Raw genomic sequence first — 24,219 nt, 5'->3', positions numbered from 1 at the left:
TGATGCTCAAATATTTGAAAGAATCTGTGTGCCATGCCCAGGGATATCTACTTTCAATTTCTCTTGGTGGGTTATAGTAATATGAAAGTAATTGGGTTTTATCTATGTTGATCTTGTATCCTGATAATTGATCATATTGTTCAAAGGATTGCATCAATTTAGGTAAAGAGTATGTTGGTTGCCCTAGATAGATCAAAATGTCATCCGTGTAACAAGCCAATTTATGCTCTGTCCCTTTAATAGTAATTCCCCTGATATCTTCATTTTGTCTGATGTATTGAGCTAATTGTTCCAGATATAATGTGAAGAGTAGTGGTGACCATGCACAACCCTGTCTCGTGCCCCTTTCTAGAGTCAGACTATTTGATAAATATCCATTGATTTTAATCCTAGCAGTAGGATTGTCATATAGTGTCTGTATAGTTTTAATAATTGTGTCTTGGAAACCAAATCTATGTAAAACTCTGTAAAAAAAATTCCAGTTAACCGAATCAAATGCTTTTTCAGCGTCCACGCTTATTACTATTGCTTCAATTTTATTTTTTTGTATATGATCCATAATGTGAAGTGTCCTTCATATATTGTCTTGAGTCTGGTGTTGTATAAAACCTGTCTGATCGTTACGTATCAGTATGGGTAGAAACTCCTCTAATCGTTTGGCCATGATGGAGGTAAATAACCTATAATCTACATTAAGAATGGATATTGGTCTAAATGACCCGCATTCCAGTTTATCCTTGCCTTCTTTCGGTATAGCTGAGATTATCACTTCCTTCCAACTGAGTGGCATTTGTGCCTTTTTTAGAGCCCAGTTCAGTGTGGGGAGTAAAACAAGAATTAACTCATTTTTAAATTCTTTGTACCACTCTGCCATATACCCATCTGATCCTGGTGACTTGCTTAATTTAAGCCTACTAATTGCAGCTTTTAATTCAACTTCAGTTATGTCAGCAGTTATCGTTCGATTTTGTTCTTCACTTAAAGTGGGTAACTTAGGAAATTCAAGAAGGCGTCAATTTGGGTTATGCTTCCCCCGGAACTTTGGAATATAGCATTTTGTAAAACACTTTAAAAGCTTCTTGAATTTCTCTTAGCTTATTTTATATCATTTTTGTTCTTGGGTCCCTAATTCTTTGAATTGTGTTTTCTGCTATCTTTTTTTTTCAGTTTCCATGCTAATATTTTCATAGATTTTGATCCACTTTCATAATGTCTCTGTTTCAGAAACATTAAATTTTTCCTGATTTCTTGCATAGCCAAACTATTCTTTCTTTTCAAAAAAAAAACAAGATTTACAGAGTGCAACACATAGATACGTCTCAACATAACTTGTGTACATTCATATATTGTAATAAAATTGATCAAATTGTTATAGCATAACACATAAAGGTTTACGGCTCTGTAATCAAAAATTTAAAGATAAGTCATACATCATAAAAGAAATCTTTAAATTTTTTTAAAAAGTCAACCCCTTACCAACTACCAAAGAAAAAAGCTGATGGATGATAGTGGATAACTAGGAAAAAAAAGACATATTAAGAAGAGGAGATAAAAATATACATAAAAGTCTGTGCATTGTTAAACTTTATACATTGGAAAAGTAATTCAGGAAAGTTCCCCAGGTATCATAAAAAGATTGTTTCGAATTTAAGACTGAGCAGCAGATCTTTTCTAAATTTAAATAAGACATAATATCACGTAGTCATTGAAGATGTGTAGGAGGGGTAGACTCCTTCCATTTAAGCTCTTCTTTCTAAAAGAGAGGTAAAAACTAAAACCTGTAGGTTAGGAGTATTTAAAGTTATATCTTCATTTGCAATAATACTAAACAAGGCAGTAAGGGGATTTGGGTCAAATTGGACCCTAAAAAGTTGTGAGAAGGTATGAAACACTTCCCACCAAAACTTTTCAATTTTAGGGCAAAACCAAAACATCTGAATTAAAGAGGCATCAGCAGAGTTGCATTTATTACAAAGTGGAGAAACATTCAGGTAAAAACTGGACAGCTTCTGTTTAGAAATGTAAGCTCTATGAACCACTTTAAATTGTAGAAGAGAATGACGAGCACAGAAAGATGATTTATTAACCAGTTTAAAAATTTTATTCCATCTATCATCAGAAATCTGACAATTTAGGTCATCCTCCCAAGCTTTTTTTTATATTATCTAAAAAGTCTTGTCTAGAATCAATCAACAAGTTATAGATACCAGTAATAGAACCATTAACAAAAGGTTTTAAATTTAAAAGATCATCCAGTAAATTTTTATCAGGACCTATAGGAAAAGTAGTTAATTGGAAACGTAGGAAATCTCTAATTTGAAGGTATCTGTAAAAATGTGTTTTTGGGATTGCAAATTTATTTGACAGTTGTTCAAATGAAGCAAGAGATCCTGAGTTAAACAGGTCCCAAAAACACTTAATACCTAGTTCAACCCAATCTTTAAAGACTATTAATTTCATTCCTAATTCTTTTAATTTCCCCTAATGTATCCTGTGCCAAATTCAATTTGTGTTTTTTCTCTAGCTACTTCAGCCTATTTTGTAATTCCTCTAATGTTTTATTCCTTATTTTTTTCTTATATGAAGATATGGCTATAATTTTCCCTCTTAAGAGCATCTTCAGAGTATCCCATAAAATGGGAGGTGAAACCTCGCCATTATCATTAAATTCTAAGTAGAGACCAATTTCTTTTTTAATTTTAATTTGTTCCTTAAAGTACAAATCATTGAGTAGACTTGAATTTAGTTTCCAAATAGTATTCTTTGGTTGTAGGTCAAAATCAACAGATAAATATATAGGTGCATGGTCACTTACATCTATTGTCCCAATTCTGCAGGTGTTTATTTTGTCTTTGTCTTTTCCAAATGTTATGAAATATATACAGAATGGGGAGCAGTATAATGATTGTAATCCCTTCTGTCAGGGAAAAGGTCCCTCCATATATCAATTAAACCAACATCCTCAAAAAGTGTATTAACTTTCTTATGTAAGGATTTTGTTTCATAGGTTTTTCTATTGGAAGAGTCTAAGTTTGGTTGTAATTGTAAATTTAAGTCTCCCCCACATATCAGGAGACCTTCGGTTTCCGTTACCATAATATCAGTAATTTTCTGAAAGAAACCAATATCACTCCCCGGGGGTGCGTATATATTCAATAGAGTAACTGAATTGCTGTCTATATTCCCCCTTACCAGAATATATCTGCCTTCTTTATCTGCCATTTTGAATTCTTTTTCAAAATTTAGCTTACTTGAGATAAGAATAGCAACTCCTCTCCTATGTCCTGATTTATATGAGGAGAAAAACAAATTAGTGAAGCCCATTCTCTTTAGTTTTCTATGTTCATTATCACTTAAATGAGTTTACTGTAAATATACTACATGGGGTTGTTCTTTTTTCATTTTGGGTAAAATTCTATTACGTTTGATTGGATATTGACAATAAAAGAAATGACAATAAAAGAAATGAATTTTACCTTGTCCTTAGCCATCTGTATTTATCTGTCAATGTATCAAAACTTAATCGATCTACTCCCTGGACAAATAAGAACCAAGAAACACAAATAATAACAAAAATGGCAACGAACGTGTGATTCCAAGGCTGAGGTCTCTAGTAGGTGACCTTGCATTGAGCTAGAGGAAATGTCTAGCTGTGGGGGATAACCCCTCCTACTTGTGAGTTGAGGGCCCCCATTGCAGTATTCATAAAAGTCAGTGAACAAATCCATTACACAGAAAAGATTTCCCTGTGTACTCCTATATATATACACGCACACACACACACACACACACACACACACACACACACACACACACACACACACACACACATACATATATATACACATACACATATATGTATACACATATATATTCTCATTTTGGTGGGGAGAAAAGAGTAAGTGAGCGAATAAAGAATAACAACTAAGTAATATAAAATCCACATTATAATAAGTATTTCTTGAGATAGGTCTACACTGTCTACTTTGGCTTCCATTTAGTTTCTCAACATTTTTAAAGTTAGCCAAACCTTATGGCTCTTCTGAAGGGGGTGAAGACAGTCTTTGGGAAACTCCCAGTTTCTTCCTGTTATACTTCTCTCGGCCTCCTCCCGTTTCCTGCCTTCTCGATTCTCGCACTATTTCCCAAGCGGAGTGGGATAATTCCTGTGCCAGGCTTTCCCTCGGTTTGATCACGCTGATGGGCAACCCTCTGGCCTTCATGTCTGTAGTCGCCTCTTCCGCTGTCTGGTACAACCGCATCCCGTCATCATAAAACACTCGAATTTTAGCAGGGTACGGAGTTTGAAATCTTGCCCAGTACTGTATTTGTCAATGTGAAGCAGAGAGTGAGTTTGTAAATCTGGCTAGAGTAAAGGATATTGGGAATAGTGAGGATGGAGTGCCATGAGAGGGTTACAGAAGAGGTAGCAGAGAGGGAGTGCCGGGGCAGGAGGTTGGCACAGGTGCCGACACACCCAGCCCTCAGAATCAAGGCAAAGTCATTTGATTCCAAACAATTGGTTAATTGATCATTACAGAATGTCTCTCCAGTGCTTCCTGCTTCCTCCCTTCCTCCCTTCCCCTTTCCCCAACCATGATTCCCCTCTCCATGACCCCTTCCCACTCTCAGTCCACAATAGAGACCCATATCAGAATCAAATTTATCATCTCTCCTAAATTTACATCCTAAAAATTGTTTTTTTTGCAGCAGCAGTAGAGTGCAATACATAAAATTATTAAACTCTTAGGCTCTCTAGCTTTATATATATACCTAAGAGTTTTTGCACAGCACTGTATACTTATGCAAATACTCTTCATATGTCTTCTGATACTTCTGCATTCATTTTCATTTGTAATAAAAACAAAAACAGATATGTTGGAAGCACTCAGTCGGTCAATTCGCATCTGTGAGAAATGAAAGCAATCAATATTTCAGGTGAAAGAGCCTTCATCAGATCAGAGAAAAGGTGAAAGTAAGTTATTCTCACTAACAGAGGAAGTAGGGGAGAGTAATGGGTAGAATGAAGGGAACACCAGTAAATGAGTGAAGTAATGGACAGATATTGGATGAACATCTGTCTGTGTGATGCCTTCACTAATATTGTGAAAGCTGGGTGACACATTGACTGGGATGTGCTGAGCAAACTAGAATATTCAATTAAAAATGGAACAGAAAGACACATACAAATGGCCAGTCCTGATACAGAAAAAAGACGAACATTTAGACATGGTCTGAAGAACAAGTTATCTAAAATTGGGGAATTCAGTATTGAGCGGAATAAAAAGAGCTGCTTGATGAACTTGTTAGGCCAGGCAGCATCTGGGCAGGGAAAAGGGCAGTTAACATTTTGAGATGAGACCTTTCCTCTGGGCTAAAGGAGTACAGGTGATGGGGAGGGGCAAGTGCTAGCAAGTGATACCTGGATCCAGATGAGGAGGGATTGGTTAATAGACCAAGGTGAGGGAAACAGGGTAGAGACAGGACAGAGTCAGTGACATGATAGAAGGAGATGCCAAAGATCTGCATATTATAGAATCTGATAAGAAAGGAAAGTGAAGAAGAACCAAATAGGAGAGGAATAGTGGGCAGATGGGAACAGTGGTGGGAGAGAACCCATAAGAGAAGAGTTTGGTTGAAGTAGGAGAAAGAAACTGAGAGAATAGAGGTTGGTTGGGATTGGGTTTGGAAAGCAGGGTGTATGTGCCCAAAGCATCAACTGTTCATTTGCTTCATAGATGCTGCCTGACTTGGTGAGATCCTCCAGCATTTTGTGTCTTGCTCAAGATTTCCAGCATCTGCAGAAACTCTTGTGTTTCTGAACAGGAGAGGAGCTGGGTATATTAGAATGAGAGAGAAATGGACAGGAATAGAGCTGGTTAGCTCAAACTGCAGAATTTCAATGTTCGTGTCTCAGGTTGTAGACTATCCAGATGTAATATGAAGTGCTGTTCTTCCAATTATCAAAACATTCGGATATCGCCCAAGTGCAGGAAAAGAGAGAGAAACTGAAGCAAGTCAAAATTTCACTGGACCTGTTGCAAAATTTAAAGGGAAAGAAAAACAATAAACACTAGGCCAACAGGGCCATTAACTAAAACTCTCAAACTGAAAGTTACATCGATACTAAGGCTGGAAACAATAACTACTTGCTAAATGAATACTGCTCCTTTCTAGCGTCAGTTGAAACAGTAGTCCTCTTTCCCAGACAAGGATGAGGGTAAACTAGGAGTGCTTTTGATCAAGTCTTGACAAGACTAGAATGAAAAGAAGGGAGTTAAATATCACCACAATGTGAAACAGTAATTAACTGGAAAATGCATACTCAGGAGCCCACAGCCTGCCTGCACAGTCGCATAGGCCCCACATCAGAGACCGTGGTTGTAACACTAATAGTGTTTACTCTCATCCTGCAGTGAAAGAGGCTAATGATAGATATTTCAATATGGAAATGGAAATGGGAATTAAAATGGCTTTTAACTGGGAGCTCCCAATGGTCATTGTGAACAGAGTGTCTTTGCTTGGCAAATCAGTTGCCTAGTCTGCACTTGGTTTCAGTGATGTAGAGGAGCCACGTCTCCTCTTTATCAGTGAGGCCAAGCACACAATCCTGTACGGTATATCAGTATGACTTCTAAAAGGCTAGTTCACCCTGCTTATGTGGCAGATAATAGTATTCATTGGTAAATGTCATGGAGAAATATCCTAGCACCCAATCATTGTCAAAGGGCATTCAGAGAGACTAGGGTCACAAAGTTCTATCACACAAAGGTAGTCATTCAGATCATGCTTCTTGATATGCCTCTTTGAAAGAACAAACTCTTTCCACTGCTTTAACTTTCCTTATGGCCCTGAATTTCACTTCTTTCACAAACATAAAGTCATTTCCCATTATTCAAGTCATTACTCCACAATCTTTACAGGCAATACATTCCATATCCTAAGCCATCACCCCTCTGCATCTCCAGGAGGCTTCCAGAACATATTGAAATATACTTTTGTGCAATCATATAAATTCATAGATAGAAAGGTAGCATCCAACTAATCAATTCCATTGGAATCACATTCTTCCTCTGAAGTATTAACTCTCTTATTTATTCATATTTTATACTATATCTGCACCTGGTGTGTCGAGCTGCAGCTCCTAAGAGACCAAGTTAGGGAACTGGAGATGCAGCTCGATGACCTTCAGCTGGTCAGGGAGAGTGAGAAGGTGATAGAGAGGAGTTCCCTGAAGGTGGAATTTCATGTGGATAGGGTGATGAAGAAAGCTTGTGGTATGCTGGCCTTTATAAATCAGAGCATTGAGTATAAAATTGTACAAGGCATTGGTGAGGCCAAATTTGGAATATTGTGTACAGTTCTGGTCACCCAATTATAGGAAAGACGTCAACAAAATAGAGAGAGTACAGAGGAGATTTACTAGAATGCTACCTGGGTTTCAGCACCTAAGTTACAGAGAAAGATTGAATAAGTTAGGTTTTTATTCTTTGGAGCATAGAAGGTTGAGGGGGGACATGATAGAGGTATTTAAAATTATGAGGGGGATAGATAGAGTTGACGTGGATAGGCTTTTTCCATTGAGAATAGGGGAGATTCAAACAAGAGGACATGAGTTGAGAGGGGGCAAAAGTTTAGGGGTAACACAATGGGGAACTACTTTACTCAGAGAATGGTAGCAATGTGGAACGAGCTTCCAATAGAAGTGGTAAAGGCAGGTTCGATATTGTCATTTAAAGTAAAATTGGATAGGTACATAGACAGGAAAGGAATGGAGGGTTATAGGCTGAGTGCAGGTCGGTGGGACTAGGTGAGAGTAAGCGTTCGGCACAGACTAAAAGGGCCGAGATGGTCTGTTTTCGTGCTGTGATTGTTATAAGGTTATAGGCAGGTGGTCACACTGGGGCCACGGGAGACAGAGGTTAGAAGAGGGAAGGGGAAGAGTCAGGTACTAGAGAGTACCCCAGTGGCTGTACCCCTTGACAATAAGTACTCCCAACAGTTTGATTACTGTTGGGAGGGAACAGCCTATCTGGGGGAAGCAACAGTGGCCGTGCCTCTGGCACAGAGTCTGGCCCTGTGTCTCAGAAGGGTAGGGAAAGGAAGAAGAAGGCAGTAGTGATAAGGGACTCAGTAGTGATAGTTAGGGGGTCAAACAGGCGATTCTGTGGACACAGGAAAGAAACTCGGATGGCAGTTTGCCTCCCAGATGTCAGGGTCCAGGATGTTTCAGATCGCGTCCAAGATATCCTGCCGTGGGAGGGAGAACAGCCAGAGGTTGTGGTACATATTGATACCAACCACGTAGGTAGGGAAAGGGAAGAGGTCCTGAAAAAAGACTACAGGCAGTTCGGAAGGAAGTTGAGAAGCAGGACCACAAGGATAGTAATCTCGGGATTACTGCCTGTGCCACGCTACAGTGAGAATAGGAATAGAATGAGGTGGAGGATAAATGGTGGCTGAGGGATTGGAGCAGGGGGCAGGGAGTCAGATTTCTGGATCATTGGGACCTCTTTTGGGGCATGTGTGACCTGTACAAAAAGGACGGGTTGCACTTAAATCCCAGGGGGAACAATATCCTGGCGGGGAGGTTTGCTAACGCTACTGGGGAGACTTTAAACTAGAATTGTTGGGGGGTGGGAACCAAACTGAAGAGACTGGGGAAGAGGCAGCTGACAAATAGAGAAATCTAGGAGACAGTGGGTGAGGGAGGATAGGCAGGTGATAGAGAAGGGATGCTCTCAGACCGAAGGTTCGAGATGTGTCTATTTTAATGCAAGGAATGTTGTGAACAAAGCGCATGAGCTTAGAGCGTGGATCGGTACTTGGAGATATGATGTGGTGGCCATTACAGAGATTGGATGGCTCTGGGACAGGAATGTTTACTTCAAGTGCCGGGTTTTAGATGTTTCAGAAAGGACAAGGAGGGAGACAAAAGAGGTGGGGGTGTAGTACTGTTGATCGGAGATAGTGTCACGGCTGCAGAAAAGGTGGACGCCATGGAGGGATTGTCTCTGTGGGTGAAGATTAAGAACAGGAAGGGGTCAATAACTTTACTGGGTGTTTTTTATAGGCTACCCAATAGTAACAGGGATATTAAGAAGCAGATAGGGGAACAGATCCTGGAAAAGTGTAATAATAACAGAGATGTTGTGATGGAAGATTTTAATTTCCCAAATATCAATTGTCATCTCCCTAGAGCAAAGGGTTTAGATGTGTTCAGGAAGGTTTCTTGACACAATATGTAGATAAGCCTACAAGAAGAGAGGCTGTAACTGATTTGGAATTGGGAAATGAACCTGATCAGATGTCAGATCTCTCAGTGGGAGAGCATTTTGGAGATAATGATCATAATTCTATCTCCTTTACAATAGCGTTGGAGAGAGATAGGAACAGACAAGTTAGAAAAGCATTTAATTGGAGTAAGGGGAATTATGACGCTATCAGGCAGGAAATTAGAAGCTTATATTGGAAACAGATGTTCTCAGGGAAAAGTATGAAAGAAATGTGGAAAATGTTCAGGGAATATTTGTGTGGAGTTCTACATAGGTACGTTCCAATGAGACAGGGAAGTTATGCTAGGGTACAGGAACTGTGGTGTAGAAAGGCTGTAATCAATCTAGTCAAGCAGAAAAGAAAAGCTTACGAAAGGTTCAGAGAGCTGGGTAATGTTAGATATCTAGAAGATTATAAGGCTAATAGGAAGGAGCTTAAGAAGGAAATTAGGAGAGCCAGAAGGGGCCATGAGAAGACCCTGGCGGGCAGGATTAAGGAAAGCCCCAAGACATTCTACAAGTATGTGAAGAGCAGGAGCATGAAAGAATAGGGCCTGTCAAGTGTGACAGTGGGAAAGTGTGTATGGAGCTGGAGGAAATAGCTGAGGTGCTTAATGAATGCTTCATTATTCTCCTTGGAAAAGGATCTTAGTGATAGTAGTGATGACTTGCAGCAAACTGAAAAGCTTGAGCATGTAGATATTAAGAAAGAGATTGTGCTGGGTCTTTTGGAAAGCAGTAAGTTGGATAAGTCACCAGGCCCAGATGAAATGTACCCTAGGCTACTGTGTGAGGCGAGGGAGGAGACTGCTGAGCCTCTGGTGATGATCTTCACATCATCAATGGGGATGGGAGAGGTTCCAGAGGATTGGAGGGTTGCAAATGTTGTTCCTTTATTCAAGAAAGGGAGTAGAGATAGCCCTGGAAATTATAGACCAGTGAGTCTTACCTCAGTAAGTTGATGGAGAAGATCCTGAGAGGCAGAATTTATGAACATTTGGAGAGGTATAATATGATTAGGAATAGTCAGCATGGCTTTTTGAAAGGCAGGACATGCCTTACGAGCCTGATAGAATTTTTTGAGGATGTGACTAAACACATCGATGAAGGAAGAGCAGTAGATGTAGTGTATATGGATTTCAGCAAGGCATTTGATAAAGTGCCCCATGCAAGAAGAAGAAGAAGGATAGCCCTTAACTCGGCAGTAGGAGTTATCGGGGCACCGTCATGACAGTGTTTCCAGTAAGCTATTCCTGTTTTTACGAGGCCTAGTTGCTAGCTCGACATTCAACCTGACTTGGATTTGTACTCAGGAACCCTCACTCCAGAGTTCAGCGCTGATATTATTGCACCACCAAGCAGGACATCCCATGCAAGGCTTATTGAGAAAGTAAGGAGGCATGGGATCCAATGGGATATTGTTTTGTGGATCCAGAACTGGCTTGCCCACAGAAGGCAAAGAGTGGTTGTCGATGGGTCATATTCTGCAAGAAGGTCGGTCACCAGTGGAGTGCCTCAGGGATCTGTTCTGGGACCCTTACTCTTCGTGGTTTTTATAAATGGCCTGGATGAGGAAGTGGAGGGATGGGTTAGTAATTTTGCTCATAACACAAATGTTGGAGGTGTTGTGGATAGTGTGGAGGGCTGTCAGAGGTTACAGCGGGACATTGATAGGATGCAAAATTGACTGAGAAGTGACAGATGGAGTTCAATCCAGATAAGTGTGAAGTAGTTCATTTTGGTAGGTCAAATATGATGGCAGAATATAGTATTAATGGTAATAGTATCTTGGCAGAGTGGAAGATCAGAGGGATCTTGGAGTCCGAGTCCATAGGATACACAAAGCAGCTGCACAGGTTGACTCAGTGGTTAAGAAGGCATATGATGTATTGGCCTTCATCAATCGTGGAATTAAATTTAGGAGCCGAAAGGTAATGATGCAGCTATATAGGACCCTGTTCAGACCCTACTTGGAGTACTGTGCTCAGTTCTGGTTGCCTCACTACCGGAAAGAGGTGGAAGCCATAGAAAGGGTGCAGAGGAGATCTACAGGGAAGTTGCCTGGATTGAGGAGCATGCCTTATGAAAATAGGTTGAGTGAACTCGGCCTTTCCTCTTTGGAGTGATGGAGGATGAGAGGTGACCTGATAGAGGTGTATAAGATAATGAGAGGCATTGATCGTATGGATAGTCAGAGACTTTTTCCCAGGGCTGAAATGCTTGCCACAAGAGGACATTGGTTTAAGGTGGAAAGAGTAGGTACTGAGGTGATGTCATGGGTAAAAAACTTACAGACAGACAGACAGACAGACAGACATACCCTCGGGATCAATCAAGTATGTCTGTCTGTCTGTAAGTTTTTTACTCAGTGGTGAGTGCATGGAATGGACTGCCGGCAACAATGGTGGAGGCAGACATGATAGGGTCTTTTAAGAGACTTTTGGATAGGTACATGGAGCTTAGAAAAATAGAGGGCTATGGGTAAGCCTAGTAATTTGTAAGGTTGGGACATGTTTGGCACAACTTTGATGGAGTGGTTTGATGGAGTGGTTTGAGTATCTCTGAAACAGCTGATCTCCTGGGATTTTCATGCACAACTGTCTCTACGATTTACAGAGAATAGTGCAAAAAGCAAAAAACATGTTAAGAGCAGTAGTTCTGTGGGCAAATATGCCTTGTTAATGCAAGAGATTGGAGGAAAATGGCCAGTCTTGTTTAAACTGATAAGAAGGTGACAGTCATGCATTACAGTAGTGGTGTGTAGAAGAGAATCTCGGCCTTCACAACATGTCAAACCTTGAAGTGGACAGGCTACAGCAGCAGAAGACCACAAGCATACACTCAGTGGCCAATTGTATATGGGTACATGATTTGATAATAAATGAACTTTTAAACTTTTGTCACACCAGTTGGATGCTGATCTTCATAGTTTTCTCCAAAGCACATAGTTAACAAACTCTCTACAATATGACAATTATGGGCACTACAAAAATAAATCAAATTTTATTCCAGCGTATTGTTCTTCATTCAAGTTATTCAGAAGATATTTACCACTTGTTGGAAATGATATCATGTGATATTGGCTTCATGCTTACTAATGCATTTTTTGCAAAGTGCTAACATGAACGATGGCAGCAATCTAATGGGCCTGCTGGCACTGTCAGAGAGATGCTAATTCCACTGAAAAGTAACATCACAGGTTTCAGGCACTCTGAACTTTTGTGTCGGTGCTTTGTAAGCATAGAAACAATGAGGACAGAGTAGAATTATGTATCAAATGACCCATAAGGTACATGCCACAGTACCGTAGTGGTTAGCACAATGCTATTGCATCTCGAAGCTTCAGAGTTCAAAGTTCAATTCTGAAACAATCTGTATGAAATTCATACGTCCTTCCCATGAGAACATGAGTTTCCTCTGGGTGCTCTGGTTTCCTCCCACGCACCAAAGACATACCAGTCAGTGGCATAATTGGTCATTGTAAATTGTCCTGTGATTAGGCTAGGGTTAAATATGTGTTTTGCTGAGTGGAGCAGCTCGTTGGGCCAGAAGGACCAATTCTAAATAAATAAGTAAAATTTTTAATGGACTTAGGAATTCAACAAGATGTAAATTGCTCTACAATTTGGGAAGCATTGATTCATGTTGGTGCTTCTGGGATGCAGTATTCAATTGTGATCCCACTGAATGAGGTCAATCAAAATTTGAAAGCATGCAGTTAATAGCAGGATCCATAACAGCATTGATGTACAGAGGAATTTTGGAATCCAAGTCCATAGCTCTCAGAAAGTGTCCATGTAAGCCAATTGAGTGATATAGGCGGTATACAGTATGTTTGTTTTCATTGGACATAACACTGAGCATAAGAGTAAAGAAATAATGTTCCAGCAATATAAAACCTTAGTTACACTGGATGTGGAGTCCTTTGAGCGAGGTAGCACACAGAGTAGCCATTAGAGTAATGTATTACAGCACCAGCGACCTGGGTTCAATTCTTGCCGCTGTCTATAAGGAATTTGTATGTTCTCCTTTGCATACTCCAGTTTCCTCCCTAATTCCAAATATGCATGGGTTAAGAGGTTAATTGAGTGTAATAGGCCAGTGTGGGCTCATTAGGCCAGAATGCCCTGTGACCATGGTGTATCGCTAAATAAATTAAAAAATAATAATTCTGGTTGCGCCTTTTCTGAGCAATCCATGAACACATGAAGACCACCTCATTATTCCCTTTTTTTTTGCTCTATTTGTATTGGTAATTTATAGTGATTTCTTAAATCTCTGCACTGCACAAGAAATTTCACATAATTTAAATCAGTGATAATAAACTTGATTTGGATTTATATTTTACATAAAAGTGCTTATGTGCATTTTATGCAAGTAATTTTTTGGCTATATTGTTAGTTTTGACTAGAATTTCTTTACCTCATAATTTTTAACCCATTCTTCCACTTTTAATGTCAGAGCTCTAGCCATGAAGTAGTACCTGATCAATAAACCACAATACAGCATGAAATGTCTGTGATGTGCTTCGAGGGAACTAGCTACATGGAAATTTCATCTTGAGGGCCTCTCTACACTCTGGACACGACCACCACAGCACACTGTGACACTAGCTAAACCACAGCAAATAGTTACAGTGGTATGATATGAACGCTGCCTGGCAGCATTTCAGCATGGGTAGTCATTCACCCAGCAAAGGGGAGGAGGACCCTCCTTTACTCCATTGTAATACTGATACATTTGACTTCAGCTTCTCCTCAAATTTCAGGGTGAATTCAATTATATTATGATCACTTGTCCCTAAGGGTTCTTTTACCTTAAAGTCTCTAATCAATTCTGGTTCATTGCACAACAGCCAATCCAGAATAACTGATCCTCTAACGGGCTCAACCGTGATCTGCTCTAAAAATCCATCTCATAGGCACTCTAGAAATTGCCCCTCCTGGAATCCAGCACCAACCTGATTTTCCCAATCTATCTGCATATTGAGGTCCCCCATGACTATTGAAACAATTCCTTTTTGGCATGCACTTTCTATTTCTCATTGTAATTTGTGGGCCAGATCTTTCCTACTATTTGGGGGCTGTATAAAACTCCCATCAGGGTCGTTTTACCCTTGTAGATCCTTAGCTCTATTCACATGATTCAACACTTTCAAACCCTATATCACCTCTCTCTAGTGGTTTGGTTTCATTTTTTACCAACAGAACAATGCCACTCACTCTGCCTTACTGCCTGGCCTTTTGATACAATGTGTATCCTTGGACATTAAGCTCTCAGCTATAACCTTCTTTCAGCCATGATTCAGCAATGCCTACAACATCATACCTACCAATCTGAAACTCTGCTACTTATTCCATATACTGCGCACATTCAAATATAACACCTTTAGTCCTATATTCATTCTTATCATTTTGTCCACCTTTTACATTGCAACTCATCTTGCACACTGCAATTTTGCCCAATCAACAGCCTCTCCTCACTACACATTGCCTCTGTTTGTAAACCAGCTACATCATCTTCAGCAGTATTACCCGCCTTTCCAATGATACCTCTTGCATTGAAGTATATACAGCTCTGAACACTAGTTACACCATGCTCAACCTTTCAATTCCTAACTTTGTCTGATGTCTTACCAACAACTGCTTGCACATCCTCTCCTTTAACTGTTCTGACAAGCTGGTTCCCATCCCCCTGCAACTCTAGTTCAGATAGTATTTGGAAGTGTGACCTGCAGGGATGGTGGAAGGAGACTGAATAGTTCTTGGATTTGCTTGATGGGCTAAATCTTTGACTTTTGTACTTTAACCTTTGAAATTACTACCTTTGGAGCATAAATTTTCTACAGCTGTGGTTCTGCAGACAGTGATGCAAGTTATACTATCTGCTTTAAAAAAGTGCCAGGATAATAAAAGTGATGCTCCTCTGCTAGAAACTGCTGTCCTCCTTGGGTTGTCTGCATCATTCCTTCCTTCACAGCCAGTTAACCCAGGCAACTGCTCAGTAGTTGCTCAGAAGAGCTGCCAGCGAGACACTTGAAGATCCAATGCTGCTTACAATGCTACTCCATTACAGTCAGCTACTGTCCCAACTACTAAATGGAAATAGCCTTTCACCTGCTTGTCTGCATCCATACTGGAGCACGGAAGGGATAATGTGAGCAGATAGAAGTTGGTTTCAAATTGCAAGAAGACTTTGTGTTATGCTTTCAGTGGAGTTACTGGTAATGATTCATTTGCTTGGCCCTTTTTAAAGAAAATAAATTAGTTCTGCTATGAAGAAGCTCATTAAGACCTAGACAGTCAATAAAAATTAACTGGTAAGATTCACATAGATTATGCAGTCGTGGACTAAAGGTGAGAGTAATAAAACATAAATTGCTGGAAATACGCTGCAGGTAAGACAGTATCTCTAGAGAAAGAAAGCGAGTTAGCTTTTGAAGGTAACAATCCTCATTAGAGCTTCAATGAAGATGAAGTATGATCAGTAATGTTTGAGGAACATCCAGTTGGTGTTGTCCATCAGCTTTGGGGAGGCTGTGTGCAAGTGTTAGTAATACAAAACTGACTGTCAGTACGGCAGCATAGTGATTAGCACAACACTTTACAGTACCAGCAACCTGGGTCCAACTCCCACTGCTGCCTGTAAGGAGTTTTTACATTCTCTCTATGCCCATTTGGCTTTCCTCCAGGTGCTCTGGTTTCCTCCCACTGTCCAAAGGTGTACCAGTTGATAGGTTAATTGGTCATTGTAAGTTGTCCCAAGGTTAAATTAGGGGATAGCTGGTTCGCACGGCTCCAAAGGCCTAAAGGGCCTATTCTGCACTGCATCTCAATAAATGAATAAATCTGGAGCATTTTCTGTCTGAATGAAATGCAAAGGGGATGGACTCTCACAGGAGCCTTCCATAGCTTCAGAAGTGGTTGTGGATGCTGCCTTTGCCATGCACTCAGCAGTGACAAATGAAACTTTAAAGGCTCAATTATGAATTGCTGAGAGCTACCTTTCTGTGTTTAGCATCAATAAATCCATTGCTTGGGTACAGTAGACTTCCTGTGGTAGGATGATATCTAATATATCTTTTTGTGTTGCCGAGCTGCACCATAGACAGAGCTGTCTCAGGGTGTGATCCCAGATATGACAGACTGTAACTAATCAAGTCATCTGGTAGTAAGAGCATTGTGTCAGAATGAATACATCCCGTCCAATTAAAGAATATGCAGATGCCTTATGTGGGCCTACACTCCACTGACCATTGCTATTTCTTGACAGGCATGTTTGTTGGTCTTGCCTCAGCTAAGTCTTGAAGCCTACCAGGTAATACAGCTGTGCCCACTGTTTTTGTGGCATGGGCTAATCTGACAATTCAAAACATTCCAGAGAACCACTTGTGTGAAACATGTTTTGAATTATCTACATTTAATTAACCAGACGGATATTTTTAGTCAGGTATATGAAGATAGAAATATTAGTCTATTAGCAGCCTTCTCTCTATCCAGATTTCTATTGAACAACAAGTCAAAATGATTTCTATATTTAAAATGCATGCAATTATGATATATTTTATGTATTTGACAGCATAACTTTCTTTGAAATTATTTCACAACACTTATCAGTCCTGGAGACTCAACAGGTCTCCAGAACTGATAAGGGTTGTAAAAGTAATTTCAAATAATATTTTTGCTTTTATCTGATACCTACAGCTATCAATGGCTATTTCTACACTAGACCAAGTCTTCTTGCTCTAGATCTGTGCATAGTTCATGGTAGTATGTTGATTAGCAGATCAGATTACTGAAATAGTCAGGCCATCTCAGGTTAATGAATGGGTTTTGGTTTTGTAGGCATCTATCAACTGATTTTGTCCAAAAGTCTGAACATACGCAAAAATTGCTGAACATGAGCTTTGGCCAGGGATAGGAGCAGATGGTCTGGGAAAGTATTTAAATCACTGAAGGTGAATTATGATACTATTAGGCAGGAACTTTGGAAGGCCAATTGCAGATACTCTCAGGAAAATGCACAACAGAAATGTGGAGGTTGTTTAGGGTGCACTTGCATGGGGTTTTGGGTAGGTTTGCCCTGATGAGGCAGGGAAAGGAACCATAGTTGACAAGAGATGTGGAAAATCTAGTCAAGAGAAGAACGAAGTACACTTCAGGAAGCAAGGGTCAAATGTGGTTCTTGAGAGTTATAGGTTAGCCAAGAAGTGCTTACAAAGGGATTTTTTAAGAGACTTTTTTTTAAGAGAGCTAGAAAAGAACATGAGAAAGGTCAAAGCTTGTCATTTTAAGGGAAACCTCAAGGAGTCCCACACATATGTGAAGAACAGGAGGATGAATAAAGTGAGTGAGCACTGATCAGGGATAAAAGAGGAAATATCTGCCTGGAGTTGGAGGAGTACGTGAGTCCTTAATAAATACATAGCTTCAGAATTCACCAGTGACAAATGCAGAGACAGCATAAACTGGCTGATATGCTGGAAATGCTCTTCATTAAGAAAAAAGATGTGCTGGAAATTTTGAAAAACATGAGAAACAGAGCCAGATGGGTCATATTGTAGCTTACAATGGAAAGCAGGGGGCAGGGATTCAAGTTTCTGGATCATTGGGACCTCTTCTGGGGCAGGCGTGACCTGTTCAAGAAGGACGGGTTACACTTGAATCCTGGGGGGACCAATATCCTAGCGGGGAGGTTTGCTAGGGCTACAGGGCAGACTTTAAACTAGTAAGATGGGGGGGGGGGGCGGGAGCAAAGGAGGATGTAAAGTGTATTGATAGAGGTGTACATGATGATAAGTGGACAGCCAGAGACTTTTTTCCCAGGGCAGAAATGGCCAATATGAAAGGACATAATTTTAAAATGATTGAAGGAAAATACAGGGGGATGCCAGAAGTAAGTTGTTTCACTGAGGGTGGTGGCTATGTGGAACATGCTGCCAGGGCTGGTGTAGAGACAGATACATTAAGCCAGGGTTTCTCAACCGAGGTTCCATGAGAGATCGCGGTTTTAAAAAATAATCATCGTTGTTTTGAACTTTGCGCAATGCACGATGCTAGCGCTTGCACTGGTGGGCAGTGACCAAGCAGCCTGTCAGCAGTCTCTCAGCCCTGTACAACAGTGCACAATTGGACTGTATTTAATTGGTTGAGTCCATTCTCAGTTCTTGATGTGAGATAGGGGAGGCTGTTGATAATTGATGAGCACGGTATTGCACAGACAGTAGGCTGATAATGTGCTTTTTCCAAGCATTGAATGGACTCACCTAACTTGGGCTGTAATGTCAGCCTCTCCCTCATGAATTATCTCCCCCAACTTTCTGGCTGCAGAGACTAGTCTACTTATATATTTTTCATCATATGAACCAGTTGAACAAGCCTCTGCAAGGCCCTGGAGAAAATGTTTTGACTTCAAGTGACAAAGAGTTTTGAATTTAAAAGGAAACTGAATCTTTGGGAAAATCATGTTGCAAAGCTGAATCCTGAAATGTTTCCACTGCTGCTTGGGCTTGAGGGTAAGGAAGGATATCAGAAAGTCTCAAGTCTTGTTGAAAACCACCTGGGAGAACTGCAGAACAAAATTGAACAGTATTTTTCCTTCCTTTTAGTACGAGTATGACTGGGTGAGGGGCCCTTTCTCTCAATCTTCTGCTCAGCCTGAGAACTTGACTTTGAGAGAAGGGGAAGAACTATGTGAGCTGCCGTCTGATTGTGCACTCAAGGTGAGATTTATTGACCTGCCCCTGGACAAGTTGTGGATTTCTGTGAAAGAAGAGTATCCTGTCATTCATAGGAGAGCAATAAACATTTTGCTGCAATTTTCAACTTTTTACATGTGTGAGCAAGCTTTTTCTTGTTTTACAAGAATCAAGAGCAAGGATGGAAATTGTCTTATTTCAGCTGAAGCTGAAATCCATGTGTACTTATCTCACTTGACCCAGAATTGAGTATTTGTGCAGCAAAAAACAAGCACAGGTTTCATATGCTAGGCCTATATTTGAGCCTGATCATATCACTTAGTAAGAAAATGGTTTTTCAAAGTCTCGTATAAAATTGTGTCTTAGGCTATATTTTTACTCATATATTGCTTTGGTTTATGGTTTTTAGTAACTTTACTATTCAAAATTGCCAATAACTTTTCATGTTTTAAATAGCATTAATTAAAACCAATTTACAACCCATATTTAAATTAACCATACCAAGCCCACCTTTGGCAAAATCAAAATCCCATTTGGCTTAAGCCAGTTATTTAACCAAATTTATTATGTTCTCCTTATGAATTATTAAAATTTATGAAACACAAAGAAAGAGATTGATTTCAAGAAAGGTAAGCTAAGCTTAACTACCTGTTTTTTTTTTCAAGAAAAGTTGGCTAAAAGTTCATTCTCTACTCAAAAGAGCATTGAAAATTATTTTTGGATTACTATATCTACAACTTACTGATCACGTTAACGTTCCATGAGCTATAGATGTAATAATTTTTACACAGGGATTTCCTGACACCTGAAAGTTTTATCAAGGCTTCCTCCTGTGTAAAAAAGTTCAGAAAGGCTGCATTAGGGAGATTTGAGAGACTCTTCAATAGGCACATAATTGAAAGAAAAATGGAGGACAAGGCTTAGATTGATCTTAGAGAAGATCAAAGTTCAGCACAGTAATGGTCTCTACCTGTACTATTCTAGGTCCTATGTTTAATGTATGGAGACAATGGAGATGGGTGAGATCTTAAATAAATATTTTGTAGCGGTGTGCTACACACAGCGCTGAAATAACGACACGGAGTCGGTGAACTGCAGTTACAAAAAGCTTTTATTCGAACTTCACAGCCTTGCTTTAAAGCCTTCCTAATCCCACCCTCCCCGGGCGCAGATGCTGTAGGGGGCACATATTCACAGTCCTGTCCCACACGTGGATGCTGTAGGGGGCACGTATTCACAGTCCTGTCCTGCACGCGGATGCTGCAGGGGGCACGTATTCACAGTCCTGTCCTGCACGCGGATGCTGCAGGGGGCACGTATTCACAGTCCTGTCCTGCACGCGGATGCTGCAGGGGGCACGTATTCACAGTCCCGCACGGGCTTTTCCCCTTGCTGGTGAAGCAGACTTGGCACCCTTTTGGAACTGGCCTTTATGCCGGCGCGCTGGCTATTCGTGAGTGGGTTCGAGTGCACTAGGAAGTGGGTCGCCACAATTTCTCATTTGTGTGTATCATGAAAAGCATCCTGGGTGGGAATTCAGGTAGATATAAATCCCTGCAGGCTGACCAAGTGTACCTTAGGACACCGTGGGAAGCCACGGAAGAAACTGCTGGAGCCCTGGCAGAGATGTTTGTACTGTCAGTATCCTTTGGGCAGGTTTGTTAGAACTGTTGGGAGTGGTTTAAACTAACATGGCAGGAGGATGGGAACCAATATAATAGAGCTGAGAAAGAGCCAGCAAACGGTGGGTGTAACATAAAGGTAAAGAAGGACAAGCCAATGATTGGGTACAAATGCAGTCAGTGTAAGGAGTTAAATTGTACCACAGAGGCAAAATTCAAAAAGGCAAAGAATGCGGGGCTGAAGGTGATGTATTTAAATGCACGTAGTATTCAGAATAAAGTGGATGAACTCATGGCTAAATTAGAGATTGGTCGGTATGATGTTGTGGGCATCACTGAGTCATGGCTGAAGGAAGATCACAGTTGGGAGCTGAACATCAAAAGATATACTTTTTATCAAAAGGACTGACAAGAAATCATAGGCAGTGATGTGGTTCTGTTGGTGAGAGATGGAATTACATGTTTACAAAGAGGTGACATAGGGTCAGAAAATGTCGAGTTAAGAAACTGTAAGAGTAAAAAAAAATGGGAATTATATATAGGCCTCCAAGTAGTAGCCAAGATGTGGGGTTGAGGATGCAATGCAAGCTGGAAAGGGTGTATAATAAGGGTAATGCCATAATTGTAATGGTGGACTTCAATATGCAACAGGATTGGGAAAATCAGGTTGGTGTCGGATCACAGGAGAGAGAACTTACTTAGTGCCAATGGTATGGCTTTTTAGAGCAGCTTGTGCTTAAGCCTACTCAGGGAAAGACTATCTTACGTTGAGTATTGTGTAATAATCCAGATTTTATTTGGGAGCTTAAGGTAAAGGAACCCTTAGGAGGCAGTAATCATAACGTGATTGAATTTGTACTGCAAATTGAGAGAGACAAGCATAAGTCACATGTGTCACTATCACAATGGAATAAAGGGAATTACAGAGGGATGAGAGAGGAACGTTCCCAGATGGATTGGAGGGAGATGCTGGCAGGGATGAGAGCAGAGCAGAGGTGGCTGACGTTTCTGGGAATAGTTCAAAATATGTTTTTGATTCGGAACAAGAAAGCAGCTAAGGATTTCTAGCGGGAAGACATTTTGAGTTCTCGGGGGAAGAGAGAGGACAGACTGCACAGGCGCGTGACGTTAGCCAGTTGAGCGCGAACAGTTTAAAAAGAAGGCAGTGTTGGGAGCCATCAGTGGAGGACGAGGCAGCAGAGTGAAAGGGTTTTGGCTCAACAGGTTTCCGCGGTAACGGGACGAGGTGAGGTAGTTCTTCATTGCAAAAGGAAGTAGTATGTGTGTGAGGCTGGTTTTCTGTGGTCTGTGTCAGATGTGGGAGGTCCTGGAGTCTCCCGGCATCCTGGACGGCCACATCTGCACCCGGTGCATCCAGATGCAACTCCTAAGGGACCATGTTAGGGAACTGGAGATGCAGCTTGATGATCTTCGTCTGGTCAGAGAGAGTGAGGAGGTGATAGAGAGGAGTTACAGGCACGTGGTCACTCCAGGGCCACGGGGGAAAGAAATGGGTCACAGTCAGAAGAGGGAAGGGGAAGAGTCAGGTACTAGAGAGTACCCCTGTGGCTGTACCTCTTGACAATAAGTATTCCTGTTTAAGTACTGTTGGGGGGTACAGCATACCTGGGGGAAGCGACAGTGGCCATGCCTCTGGCACACAGTCTGGCCCTGTGGCTCAGAAGGGTAGGGAAAGGAAGAGGAAGGCAGTAGTGATAGGGGACTCTATAGTTAGGGGGTCAGACAGGCGATTCTGTGGACACCAGGAAAAAACTCGGATGGTAGTTTGCCTCCCAGGTGCCAGGGTCCGGGATGTTTCTGATCAAGTCCAAGATAACTTGCGGTGGGAGGGAGAACAGCCAGAGGTCATGGTACATATTGGTACCAATGACATAAGTAGGAAAAGGGAAGAGGTCCTGAAAGAAGACTACAGGGAGTTAGGAAGAATGTTGAAAAGCAGGTTCTCAAAGGTAGTAATCTCGGGATTACTGCCTGTGCCACGCGACAGTGAGAATAGGAATAGAATGAGGTGGAGGATAAATGTGTGGCTGAGGGATTGGAGCAGGGGGCAGGGAGTCAGATTTCTGGATCATTGGGACCTGTTTTGGGGCGAGTGTGACCTGTACAAAAAGGATGGGTTGCACTTGAATTCCAGGTGGAAACCTGACGGGCAGGTTTGGTAGAGCTGTGGGGAGGGTTTAAACTAGTTTGGCAGGTGGGTGGGAATCAGAATGTAAGGTAGAAGGACAAGGGCATGATACTAAGAGTTCTGAGTTGATGAGGAAGGAAAGGCAGGGGGCGAAACATAATTGTAGCCAGTTAAAGGGGTTGAAATGTGTCTATTTCAATGCTAGGAGTATTAGGAACAAGGAGGATGAACTTAGAGCATGGATTAGTACATGGAACTACGATGTTGCGGCCGTTACTGAAACTTGGTTGGAGGAAGGGCAGGATTGGATGATGCAGGTCCCGTGGTTCAGGTTTTTTAAAAGGAATAAGATGGGAGGTAGAAAAGTGGGGGGTGGGGGAAGTGGCATTACTGGTCAGGGATAGTATCACGGCTATAAAAAGGGAGGACGCTGCAGAGGGAGTGTCCACTGAGTCGGTCTGGGTGAAATAGGAAGGGATCGATCACTGTGCTGGGAGTAGTCCATAGGCCCCCAAAGAGCCTTCGGAACACCAAGGAGCAGATAAGTAAGCAGATTTTAGAATGGTGCACAAAATACAGGGTAGTAGTTATGGGTGATTTCAACTTCCCTCATATTGACTGGCACCTCCTGAGTGCAAGGGGGATAGATGGGGCTGAATTTGTCAGGTATGTTCAAGGATTCCTGACATAGTATATGGACCAGCCAATGAGAGGAGAGGCCATACTAGATCTAGTTCTGAGTAATGAACCTGGCCAGGTGACAGACCTCTTGGTGGGGCAGCATTTTGGTGAGAGTGACCACAACTCCCTTAGCTTCAGCATAGCTATGGAAAGGGATAAAATCAGACGAAATGGGGTACTTAACTGGGGAAGGGCTAACTTTGGAGGGATGAGGCAGGAACTAGCAAGAGTAAATTGGAAACAGATGTTAAAAGGGGAAAGCACAGAAGTAATGTGGGAGTTTAGGGATCACTTGAGCTGGATTCAGGATAGGTTTGTCCCACTGAGGCAAAGAAAAAAATGGTAGGAAAAGGGAACCGTGGCTGATGAAACACATGAGGCAACTCGTCAAGAGGGAAAAGGAAGCATATGTTAGATGTAAGAAGCAGACAGGGCTTATGAGAAATATAGGGCAGCCAGGAGTTAAAGAAAAGACTTAGGAGAGCTCAAAGGGGGCATGAGAAGGCCTTGGCATGTAGGATTAAGGCGAACCCCAAGGCATTCTATGCGTATGTGAAGAACAGGAGGATGATGAGAATGAAGGTGGGACCGCTAAAGGATAAAGTGGGCAGCATGTGCCTGGAAGCAGAGGAGGTTGGGGAGGTCCTAAATGCTTCATTGCTTCAGTATTCACAAGTAAAAAGGATCTTGATCAGGGTGAGGTCGAAATAGAGCAGGCCTGTGTGCTAGACAATGTGGAGATAACGGAAGAAGAAGTGCTGGATCTTCTTAAAAACATCAAGATTGATAAATTCA

This window comes from Hypanus sabinus, chromosome 1 (assembly GCF_030144855.1).
Source record: "Hypanus sabinus isolate sHypSab1 chromosome 1, sHypSab1.hap1, whole genome shotgun sequence".
Classification (NCBI taxonomy): Eukaryota; Metazoa; Chordata; class Chondrichthyes; order Myliobatiformes; family Dasyatidae; genus Hypanus; species Hypanus sabinus.
Note: the sequence above shows the minus strand (reverse complement) of the source record.